Consider the following 13,720-nt stretch of genomic DNA (forward strand, 5'->3'; position numbering starts at 1 on the left):
AGGCAAGGACAAAGTTTTATCTTTTTAATAAGGAACTGGAAACTTCTGGGGAAAAAATGACGAACCCTGCTGATCTTATTTGGTCCCCTTAGTTTGAGAACTGCTACAAAGTCATAATTCAGATTGAAACCAATGAAATGATCTCCTTTGAAAGTTTTGAAAATAATAAATGGTCCCTAAGAGATGAGCATTTAGCAATTTGTTTGGCCTTGGAAGCTTGCTGAGGCATGCAACTTATTAACAAGAATTGACAAATTCACACAATGCCTTTTGCTGATTAACAAATCTGTATTCAACACGGAGAAGAACATAATCACAGAGGCTGAAAACCAAGTAGAAAAATATCTCTGCATAAATGAATTCAATAGCCTGTGGTTCACTATGCTGTGTACAAGGAGGTACAGAAGTCATTTCCAAGATTAGAGAAATGATACTATAGTTACCTTCTCTTCTGTAGGCTTTTCTTATCCTGTCCAATGAATAAAAAACTAACAGGAGATTTGGGACAGTATCAAGCATGTACAACAGGTAAAAAAGGCAAAATACAACCCACAGGCCAATCCAGTCACCACCTGATTTTGGAAACAAAAATGAATCAGAGCATAGAGTTCTTCATAGCTGTTTTCATATCGCACAGTAGATCCGGGTAGTCACAAAATAAATGAATATTATAGCCTGGAAAACTTAAATATTTAATGCAAAGTCTTTTGCAAAATGACTTTTCTAAGATTAGTTCAATAGCAATGCTTTGCACATAGCAAACATTCAGTATCTACTATGTGAATGAGTAAATTGTAAGTGAGTTGCTTTACTGAACTTTCATAAGAACTCAATTTAAAGTAAGAGTTAAGTAGAGCTGAGAGTTCAACTATGCCTTAAACCAGTGGTTCTGTACCTTCCTAATGCTATGTCCCTTTAATACAGCTCCTCATATTATGGTGACCCCAACCATAAAGATATTTTGTTGATACTTCATAACTAAGTTTGTGACTGTTATGGATCATAATGTAAATATGTGCTATGCAGGATATCTAAATGTGACCCCCAAAGAGGTCACAACCCACAGGTTGATAACTGCTGTCCTAAACTCACAGTCTACCACACTATATATCCTGTCTAGAGTAACTTAACATTTAGTGCTCTAGCATCCATGAGACATTGCTATCATAGTCATGCTTGGCCTAACTCTCAACCTTTTCAAAGAAGGACTGTCAGTATAAATCATTTCTTCTTAAATGAAGAAAAAAAGGTCGAATGTAGTCAATCTCATAAAATATTGTGGACCAAATGCTAGGCCCGGCCTTGTTTTGACCATATCGGAGAGACTCAGCTATCTGCATTAATCCTAAGGTGTGAATTTATCTTAACATGTACAATGTCTTTAATTGCCTAACACAGTTTGTGACACATGGTGAACAGCCCATAAACAGTCCCTGTATGAATGTCTTTATTTCCTAACATCACAGATGATTGCCAGATCTTTTATAAGACTGACATAAGGTCAAAAAGACAATGAGACTCAATGGTCAGGCTCAGAGCCTGGCTGAGGTCTACCTTACAGACTTTAGCATGCAGGATGGGTGCAGGGTGAGAGGTGGGGCGGTAGAGGTACTCTTATCTCCCTAACACTAAGTTCATTCTACAAAACAAAAGAGATAGGACTACAATTACTTTCTAATTAAAAAATACTTAGATCTAATGCAGATGCCCCCTAGTAATGCCAAGTGACTTGCCTTCAGGCTAGAAACATGGCAGGCATCTACTTCATGTTTTGACAAAACCATGAACTAACAGATCAACATTGTTCTGAAAGAACACCACGCCTTTCTCTGAGAAACATGAGGCACTCTGCAAACATCGAGATGACAGTAATGGATGAAATGTTTGATATAATTTTCCTTTTTAAAAAAAAATACTATGGAGTTTGCGGGAAGCGTGATTAATAGCATAAAAATTGCTTCTATCTTTGGCTAACAAGCATCCGGCAATGAATCAACTCATCAGGATTGAAGATAACGTGTACTCTTCGCATGCTCAAATTTCTGAGAGATGACATGATTGCAAGTGGAAATATTCCAAATTCTGAAATATTTACACAGCAGTGAAAACAGTTAAGATGAAACAAGGCAAGCAGAGCTGGCATTGTTCTGGCAAGAAATAAGGACCTAAGAAAAGTGTGCTGATAGACGCAGGGATGTGTGAGCCCTTCCTAAAGGGTCTGGAACGGCTCTCAGGACGGGCGTGTTAAGAGTGACTTGTTCTGAGTCTTTTTGTTACTATTAGATTTTATTTTTATTTCTTTGTTTTTCTAGATAGGGTTTTTCTGTGTAGCCCTGGCTTTGTCCTGTAACTTGCTCTGTAGACCAGGCTAGCCTTGAACTCAGAGATCGCTTGCCTCTGCCTCCTAGGTGCCGGGAATAAAGGTGTGCGCCACCACTTCCCAGCATCTTTATTTCTGAGATGCAGCAGTCAAATGTTATATTTTTCCCTCAGTTTAGAATTATAGGATGAAAGTCAAAGTGAGAATTACAAAATATCGGCTCTGGATATCAACTCTTAGCTCCTCTCTCTCTCTCTCTCTCTCTCTCTCTCTCTCTCTCTCTCTCTCTCTCTCTCTCTCTCTCTCCCCCCTCAACTTGGAACTCAAAACAGTGAAATTATAAGCTGTGCCTGGTGGCACTGGCCTATAATGCCAAATTGAAAATGCTTAGTGAGAGGAGGAGGTGAAGTTGAGCCCGGACTGTGGAGTTCTGCTACGTCTCACTAAAGCACTAAAAGGGCTGGGGATATAGTTGAGTGACCCAGTGCTTGCCTACAGAAAGGAACAAACATTACATGATGAAGACACAATGCAATACTTAGAGATTGAAATGTTACGAGAAACAGAAGAAATAAATAGTCAAATTGAGGCCAATTTCCACACATTCATTATTATGTTTGACCAATTGATTTTTACAGTGTCTAATCAACTTCGACCCTGGGAACAGAGTCCAAGATTCCATATTGAATTAATTTACAAGATTCGCCTTAAGCCTACTTCCTCTTCAGACTATCCTCCCTTTCTTCGAGATTCTAGTATCACTGGGTTCAAGGACTCAAACAATCATTTCATAATAATAAATCATACTTTGTAACCAACAATATTAATGTAAATAAGCAAAAGGAGATTATTTTCTAAAAGATAACCCAAGGTTATTATTTGTATAATATCTAGCCCAGAAGATGCTAGAATTCTTGTTATAAGATGAACAAAGGATTTATGCGTTGTTAGGAAACTTTTCTTATTAAAGTAAAGATGCCTTCATTTCAAAGATGAAAGGTAAAATAAAACGTTAAAAGAACTGATTTATTATTCCTGTATTTTATGAATCAAAAAAATGTCTTAAGAAAGTTGTACACTTAAATTTAGTTTTTCAAGTAAGACGTAGAAAAAACATTGTTAATCTAAGTGGCATTTGGTAGTGTACAAAACCACCTCTTTCAGCCAAAGGATCTCTTAAATGCAACAGTGGACATTTTTGCATATACCTAACCTTTGTATTATTAAAGCCCTTGAAATAGGAAAGTTAATAGACAGAAACCATCTCTAGCTCAGAATCTACTCAGTCTAGAATGATTCAGGGTACTATGTGACCTCAGTCTCTTCCTGGAAGCTTTGATAGCCCATAGACTTACTACACATTTGATTACTCATATTCATTTTCCTGAAAGCGACAGAAATAGAAATATCTTCCCAGTGAAAGTAATCACCTCTTCTCCTGTCATATTCAGTTAAATCCAGTGTCCTGAAACTTTAAGGACTGGCCCACTCCTCAACTATTCCTGGGTACTCCCTTCAAACAGTCAGTGCTGAGAGTAAGCTGAGGACATTGCATTGTACCAAACTCAGGGTATCTCCTCTCCTGAAACTTACCGACTACCAGTAGGAATTATTTCTGGTGAGACTGGCATGTTCTCCACCAGTGTGGTAGACAGAGTAATGGCTGAAGCTGTTCACACTGGCTTCATCTTATTACGACCACTAAGAGTTATAATATTTCAGTAATTTTAACAATTAAAAAGCTGTACATATTATACTCATGTTACAGATATGGAAACTGGCAGAATTTAAATGCAAGGATCATAGAGCAGCATGCAGTTATACTGAGTTCCAGAATCTAAGTTTCTGTTTAATTTTTATTTCTCTCTCATTCTTTTACTTCCAATAATATATAATGTGCAAGCAATTACTTTGATAGAAACAGAAATAATGTGCATAAACAATGTCATCTTGACAATATAGCTTAAAATTTACTTACAACCCTCATCAGGGAAGTGGATTCAGGCATGGCAGACAGAGTCAATAAAGCGGGAACTCAATGCATTCTCCTATTGGATAAAGGTAGCATTCTGCCACTGTTACATGTCATGTGACCCTCTGAGACCCAAGGCTAATCTGCGCCCACCCTAATAACAGATCTCTCATGCGTTTGTGGCATTCTGGCTAGGATGATTCTGCAGGGAGTAAAGTGACTCTTTGAGATCACAGGCTTGGAAATAAAAGGATACCTGGATGTTAAATGTTCTGTTAAAAAAATCAGAACAGTAATTTGAGATCGTTTTATGTATTTTTAAAGTAGACACTAAATAAGCCCCCCCATAGTTTTATTGAAACAAAAGGAGAGTGGCCTAACACCTATTTTTAAAAGTGAATTACATTAATGTTAAAAAAAAAATTCTGAGTTTGATGTGGTGATAAACAGCTTAAACCTCAGAGAGAGACAGACAGACAGACCAGACAGAGCTGGGGATAGTCCTTACACTGACATTTAATATTTATGACAATGGTGGGCATTTACTCCAAATAAAATAAGGCTCGGTCTGTATCTAGGAAAGAGGCATAAAATCTCTACCTTACAGTATTACAGTGCTTGTGAAATATGAATATAATATCTGCTTCATAGTATTACTGTGAAAACTAAATGAGACAATCAATGTTCAGCATACTCACAAAATATACTATTATTCTTATTTTCTTTTGAACTAAGAAACAACATGAAACCATAGTCACCGCTGACTATGGCCTTGAGGTCCCCAGACTCTCTTCCATATCCCCTTGGTTATCATGACAAATTATATCTCTCTAAAGATAAATTGGTAGTTCAGTAATTGATTTACATCTTTTAACCAGTGATTCCAGCCCTTAATTTTAGCTTCACTCATAGAAAACCTCTAACAGAAAATATACTATTAACTTTTCCATTCTCTCGCTGCTATACCTACCCAGCTGAATTAAGGTCACCATCACACACAGGTAGCAACCTACACAACTTAATCAAAAACCCTTTGGCATGAACTGGAAGTGTCATAAAATGAGGAGGGAAAGAAGAAACAGGAAGTAACAAAAAACGTTTGGGCCTCAAATATGAATAAGATGGATGGTTTGCAGTGGAGGTCTGCCAAAAATTGGTAGCATAGATGATTTGTCTTGGATGAGCTTTTCTAACACAATAATTCTTGTTTATGTGCAATTTTTTTATGGCATTTTCCTTGGAAAACATGAAAGTTCTCAGCATATTACCTCAAATTCTTCCAAGTAACAATTACAATCAACAGTTCTAGAACTACGGCGAAGTTGGCACAGATGGGAGAAATCAAGGCATGAGAACAGTGCATCATAAAGGAGCAACAGTACAGAAGCAGGAAACTTGGGTGGAAACACCAAGAGGGAGGGAGGCATTCTTGGTGGTGCTAGCTCTTCCTTCTGGTCCAGAAAAAAAATGCAGTTCATTTCTATATTTTACCCACTAGACTTCTATCTATCACCTCTTCTCATATACATAGAAGGCAGAGACACTCTTTCCATCCTGTCTGTCTTTCCATAGAAACTTAGTAAATGTTTGTTGAATGAATGATTAAAATCGTGGTATCCTTGCTAGTGAGGAAGTTTTTCTACCTACATCTATTATGTTACAATTTCCTGTCCCTTGAACTCCATTATCATCACATTCTATGAGTTAACGTGGTTAAGTCTTGTAGTTTTCTTTCTAGAAGTATAAACTACTAAACGATGTATTCATGAATTTTCTCGGCTTATCCAGAGTGAGTATCCAAGGAGCCAAATACTGTGCTACCTAGTGGGCTCAGCAGCCTATTACTGAAAATTATTCCCTGTAAAGTTTGAAAAGGAATGTATGATCATATAAAATGGAAACCCATTTTTAAAGTTTGCTCAGCTAACTACTTTTTAACTTTTATTTTTACATAAAACTATAATGAGATAGTTGCTTAAGCACAGGAATGCAGTCTAGTCTAAAATATAAATTCTATACGTGGGTTAGTATGACACACGAAAATGACACTGAGGTGACCGGGGACATGGAAGTGCTGGCTGCGGAGCAAGCATGAGGACCCGAGTTCAAGTCCTCCACACCCACTGAAAAGCCAGACCAAGCGGCCTGAGGCTGTAACCTCAGTGTGGGAAGGCAGAGACAGGAGGATCAAAGAAGCTCATTGGCCAATTATTTTAGAAGATCAGTATGTCTCAAATTCAACGAGAGAGCCAATCTCAAAGAATAAGAAGGAAAGCAATTGACAAAGGTAAGATGCTGAACGTCAACCTCTGGCCTGTGTGTGTGCGTGTGTCTGTGTGTCTGTCTGTGTGTGTGTGTGTGTGTGTGTGTGTGTGTGTGTGTGTGTGTGTGAGAGAGAGAGAGAGAGAGAGAGAGAGAGAGAGAGAGAGAGAGAGAGAGATCATGCACATGCATGCACGCATACAGACATACACACACACAGACACACAGTCAATCAATCAATAAATAAAATGAAAAGTTGCTGATAAAGGAGTTATAGCATCAAAGCTGCGGCTATCTCTCAGTTCTAATTTGTTATTTAATGTTAAATACATTATTCATCTTTGTGAAGCTTCTCACACTATATATATATATATACACACACTATATATATATATATATATATATATATATATATATATATATAGTTTGGAAGAAGACAAACTCCAAAGGCTCAATTTGAAAACTAATGCTTGTGACAGTTTAATACAGTGCCACACATATCAAGAGTCCCCAGAATAAACGCATAGAACCTGTGCTAATTACATTAAGCCCGACAGGAAAAATTAATTTATCTGCATATCTAGAAACAGGTATATCAAATGAAATAAATTTACCAATGGAGAAAATCAAAACGAATTTGGATCTGAAGAAATAAATGAGGTAGGAAAAGTTGTTGATTGAGTTTCCAAAATGAATGTTCAGCCAAGCTGTTGAGAATTTAGCAATAATCATTCAAGATAAAAGCTACACGATTTGAACAAGCTGTTCCAATTTTAACACCAAATGAAGGCTTAAAATGGAAATTACTGAATTTACTCCCACAAGATGAGTAAATCAAAACTACTTTTAATTTTAAGAAAAGTGATGTTAAAGGAAATTATGTATTTAAGTTATTTGACTTGAAAAACTTGTAAGTATGAAGCTTATATTGGACCAATTTCATATAATGCATTATGGGAGGGTACAATATGCTTGATGGCCTTCCAATAATTACATAATCTCTTCAATATTCTATTTTTCTTTTAGAATTTTATACATAATTATACTGTACTTACCTCATTTTCACCCCATCTCACACATGTATTATGAATATATATGTGTATGTACATATGTATGTATGTATGTACTATGTATGTATGTTTGTATGTATGTATATACACATATACATACTGAACTGGATAATCTATCAGGGAACTTGTACCTGGAAAAATGATTCTCCCTCTCTTGGAAACTATTTACAACCTACAGTTCCAAGCCTGGTAGACTTGCCCCAATTCACATTGGCATGTTGAACAATGTGGTCATTGTTCAAGTGTTGTTTAGCCAATCTTACTGTTCTGACTTCATGGGTGCAGCTTCCTTGTCATTTCCAAAAGACAGTATCTTTAAGCAGACATCCTAGTCTTCTGGCTCTTAAAATCTTTCCATGCCCTATTCTCAATGTTCCCTGAGCCTTATTTGATAGAAATGCTTGTATGGACTCTTGAATTATCTTGAATGGTTAATCACCATGCACATAACACTAGATCCAGGGGAAGATGAACTAATTTCTTAACAAAACAGCTGTATAAATGAATTATCCATTTATCACTCACTGTAGATTGAATGCTGTAAATATTAGAGAATATTATCCTATGATAATAAAGAGGAGAAACTTGAAGCCTAAAGCTTTCTCACTCTTACAGAGTTTCTAGATCAATAAACCCATGCTTTCCTCTCGCCTATAGGCAGAAGAGGTACAATGTAAAACCGGGGAGCTAGCCTCCTCTACTGTTCACTCACCTATTCTTTTGTTCATTATCTTTGTCCTAAGCCACATCCATGAATCCCTTCCCTGTTTCTGGTTTTATACTGCCTTCTATCTACTAAACTAACTGCTAATTTAGTCATGTTATCTTTACCTTGCTTTTGAACTTGTCACTATACTATCCTAGTATTTGACCTTGGTTTCTCTTAATAGCACTGTTCCTGGTATAATGGATGAGTCTTCTCTCTGTTCAAAATTAGCACTCTGGAGGATTCTGTAACCATCAGTTATCTTTAGTTTACTCAAATACTCAAGATGAATATTTTCATGCTATTGCAGTAGCTCATGGAATGGTTTGAGTATGGCTTGTCTCCTCTAAAATTCACACTGAAACATAATCTTCATTATCAGACACTAGGAAGTAAGATGTGGTTAAGGATCTTTCTTAACTGGATTAGCCCATTCATGTTACTAATGGGTTCATAGGTTATCTCAAGGGTAAGTCTTCCATGAAATTCAGTTTCAATGGATCTTTTATTCTCCCTGTATCTAAGCTGGTTTTTCTCCCAACAAGAAAGTCATCCTCAGGGCACCCCAAGTTTGGACCAACACCACAACCACAAATCAAATTTTTCTATCAGTTTGTGATATTGTATTTGCCATAGAAAACAGACTGGAATGAGCAGAGCTTATTAACTGCTCAAATCATGTAATGTTGCTAATCCTCCTCATTATCCAGTAATTTTAAATGTTGATGGAGTATACAGAGATAGAAACATTTTCATTTGCCAAGATCATCATTCATTGTTCATGTGCTCAGGAAGTAATTGTCAAATACCTACTGCAGATCACGCATAGCGTCGGGTGCAATGATACAGCGGTTTAGATGGTAAACAATGCAGCATGGATAAAGTTTTGACAAGTAATTATAATTTATGTAGAGATTCAGAAGTAAGGTACAAATACTATAGAGTTGTATATTTTAAAGAGGAGACAGAGCTTATCCCTGGCTGCCAAAAAAATTAATCCAGATAATGGAGGAAGTCAGGAGAAAAAAATTAGGTAGCATTCCACCTAAACCCTCAACTTACAAATCAAGTCATCTGGGGCTGAAAGGAGGAAATGTCCAGATGTCCTTTGTTGGTAGTGGCTAATTATCATACATACCCCTCCACCTGCCATTCACTTTCTGAATGGAACTTTTCACATGTAGGGGGTAAATAAGGTTTGTGTAGAAACTGATGAACTTCAGACAAGCACTAAAAATGGTATGGTTAAATAAATACTTGGAAGCTTTTTATTCAAATCAATACAAATATGATAGAGACTCTAGAGTTGGTTCAATGGGTGCTTACTGTACAACCATGTTGTTCAAATCTTAGATGGTCTTTTAATAAAAAACCCAGAGTCAGATATCAGGGTGAAAGCTAAAAGCTCAGAAAAACAGAAAAGCCAGCCACTAGTTCTTACCTCTACAAAATCCTTAGCCTACGGAGCATGAGTTCCTGTTTCCTCATGTCTTATATACCTTTCTCTGCCCTGCCATATTACTTTCTCAGATTAAAAGCAAATGCATGAAACCTTAAGTACTGGGATTAAAGGTGTGTGCCACCACTGCCTGGCCTCTATGTCTAATCAAGTGGCTGGCTCTGTCTTCTGATCCTCAGGCAAGTTCATTAGGGTACATAATATATCACCACCTAACCATGAAGGTCTGAGCTTTGATTCCCCATGACCATGTAGGAGCTAGACATGGCAACATGAATCTGTAACCTCAGACCTGGGGGTGGGGTTGGGGAGGGATAGAATAAGATAGATTCCTATAGCTTACTAGCCAGACAGTGAGAGATGATATTTTTAGATGGGGAAAGATTTATATATATGAAGAATACCAAAGGAAAAAGAGATTTTTGCAGATGTAATGAAGGACTACAGCCAAATGAATTTTCAATTGAAGTTAGATTCAAATTCTATCATCAGTCAGGTTATACTGAGTTCATAAGTTAACCACATTTCTCTTATATTCCATAATAGGAACTGAGATATTCAACTTCCAAAGAGAAAGGTTTACATTGACTCATTGTTTTAGAAGCTTCAGCCCATGATTCAGTGGTCCTATTACTTCCAGTAACACAGCATGGCAAAAGTCAGTGGTAGGGCAAAACGACCTGCCTTGTGCCTGCAAAGCAGAGGAAAGGAAGAGGGACAGGTTGAGGCACTATTATCCCATTCAAGAGGACAAACTCAATAACCCCTACAGTCCTTCTCTTGGCCCCATCTACTAAAGTTTCTACCATTTTCCAATAGTACCTTACTGAGGGTCAAATTTTTAACCATAGACATTAGGGCAGCATACAAGGTCCAAAGCATAGTAGTTGTCTTGGTCTACAACATAAGAGCTCCTTATAAGAGGGTTAAAGCTTCTAATGTTCTCCTGTCGAACATTAAAGAGATACTTTGACTTCTGCAGCTGCAAGGGATTGAATTCCACCAACAACCACTTGGACTTAGAAGAGGACTCTTTGCCTCTGATGTAATGGTAGCCCCAGCCAGCACCTTGATTGCAGTCATATGAGACTGAACAGAAGCCTCAGTTGAGTTGGGCTCACACTTTTGACCCATGGAAACCGAGATAATCAGATGGATGATGTTTTAATCCAAAACGTTTGTAGTACTAGGGAATTGACATCATATCTGGGCTGATTGCACAGGCCTGTACAGGATTGCACAAAAATAAAGACGGCTGCTTTCTTTAAGCACACAACGACAGAGTATCAGTCAGCTCATGCTGCCATAACAAAATACTATCATCTAGCTAGCTTCAAATACCAACAATTGTTTTCTCATAGTTTAGGGGCAGGAATTTTCAGGTAACAGTAGAGATGATTTGGAGTGAGGTTTTTCTCATTGACTTCCAAATGCCAACCACACTCTTGCTTCATCTTCACAAGGTCTTTCATCTGTGCACAACCATGGAGGGAAGGAAGGGCTGGGAGGGGGAGGGTGTCTTGTAGCTCTTCTTTGTTTAAAGACATACATGTTACTGAATGGAGGCCTCACACCTGTAAACTCATCTAGCCTAATTGCCTCCTTAAAGGTCCTATCCGCAACCTGCAACTGCAATTCAACTGGAATTTAGATGTTCAACATACGGACTTGGAAAGTGCTGTGGGTCAATTTCCTACAGTATTAAAACTGTCCGTCTTAGAAGTTCCATAAGACCTAAGATGTTCACGGGTAGGGGAGAAGGTGAAACAACAGGATATCCTAAGCAGAGGTGAAACGTTCTATCCTGCAGAAAAGCCCCTCAACGGTCTTAAGTAAATGACTCAAAGTACCTCCAGGAAATTCCTGAAACTGACAGGGTTTGCTATGCCCCTCCCTCCCAAGCACACTTAAGCAGTAAGAGAGTCTCAAGCTGAGCTGCCTAAAAGTTCAGACCAGACCTGCTTCCTAGAACAGAGATCAGCCAAACTACCTCTAAGCAGCTCAGACCAACTGAACTTCCTGCAAACGGGACTCTAACCTGTTGAGCTGCCTGTAGTGTGCTCCAGGTTTCCTGCTTTTGTGAGCTGTCACCCATGCTGGGGTGGGCTTTGGCGATGCAGCTGTCTTTGATTCATTTCTATTCCTGTAAGTGGACTTACCCATAGTCCTGTAAGTAACCCAACCTCAGCTACACCCATCCAGGCTGAGTAGACATTTATTGACATCTCCCCAGGAACAGTGTCACACAACAGGAGGACACAATTCAGTCCACCATGAACAGATGATGCAAACTGATGGCAGAGGTGGAAATGGGTGTCAGTGGGGAAAAATAAGAGGGACACTGCTGGAAATGACCATTCTCAGAGCCTGAGGATTATCAGGATTTTAAAGATGAGAAGAATCCCAAACTGAAGCAAGTTTTCAGTCTTGGAGAGACCCATAAAAAATGATACAACTGACAGAAAATGAATTAGTATCTATGTATGGGTTAATTTTCTTATCACTGTGACCAATTTTCTGACAAAAAACAAAGGAAGGATAAATTTTCTTTAGGCTCATTGTTTGGGGGTGGGGTTAGTATATAGTTGCTTGGGTCTGAGCACTGGGAAGAATTTCATAGCAGCAGATTATGTTGAAAGGGAGGGATGTTTACTTCCTCATCACCAGGAAACTAAAAGAAAGTGACTACAAGAAGAGACAAGCACAAGATTTAGTCCTAGGAACCCATCTCCTGACATACTTCCTTCAAATGGACAAGATGTTTCACTATCTTCAGATAAACCATTTAAATTTTTAGTCTATTAAAGTATGGCCCCATTGCTTATGCCTGAGTCCTCATGATCTGGAAACATCCTTACAGACACACCCAGAACAGCACTGAGCTAATAGTCTAGGGATTTTCTAGTCAGTCAACAATCGAAATTAACTACCATAGGCTGGAGGGATGGCTCAGTAGTTAATAGTACTTGCTGTTCTGCTAAAGGATCAAAGTCTAGTTCCTTACAACCCATGCCTGGTTGGAGTGCTCACAGTCACTTGTAACTCCAGATCCAAGGGATCTGACATCCTCTTCTGGCCTCTGTGCACACTCATCATACACAGAGACCTGTTAATAATAAAATATTTTTAAAAGATTAACTATCACAATTCCTTAGTGGGATGTTGTACTTTGTTTGGACATGAATTATCTAAGAAAAGAGGAATGTAAAAAGACCAAGAAAATGGTTCAAATTAAGACTCAACTAGCCAGGTAAGAGTTATGTTCACTATAGGTTAGAGAGACAGTCACAGATTAAGAGCACTTTTGGCTTTTTCAGAACTCAGTTCCCAGCACCCAAGCATGATGGCTCACATTCAGCTTCAGGAGATCCAACATTTTCTTCTTGAGTGCAAGTACACGTACGTGTACATACACACAACACACACACACACCTTTTTAAAATTTAAAAATATTACATCTACAAAAATATTACATTGACAAAAAAACACAAACTAAAGATATTGAGGATCACATTTGAATTTTTAAACTATTTTAAATAATTTAAATAACCATAAATTAAAGTATAATTAATTAGAGAAATTTTTAATTCAAATAAGTGAGACACATTTTTTCTACCTTTATTTTGTTACTTGTTCATTTATTTGCATTAAAATGTTATTAAATAAAACTTATTATTTGGGTTTGAAATATATCTACATGCCTTACTTTACATGCTTTGAGAACACATAAAATGCACTCGAGTCAGGCGGTGGTAGTGCATGCATTTAATCCCAACACTCAGGAGGCAGAGGCAGGTGGATCTCTGTGAGTTTGAGGCCAGCCTGGTCTACATAGCGAGATGCAGGACAGGCACCAAAACTACATGGAGAAACCCTGTCTCAAAAAAAAACCAAAAAAAAAAAAATGCACTCTTGAAGTTTTCAAGAATGC

The sequence above is a fragment of the Peromyscus eremicus genome, chromosome 22 (assembly GCF_949786415.1).
Source record: "Peromyscus eremicus chromosome 22, PerEre_H2_v1, whole genome shotgun sequence".
Lineage (NCBI taxonomy): Eukaryota > Metazoa > Chordata > Mammalia > Rodentia > Cricetidae > Peromyscus > Peromyscus eremicus.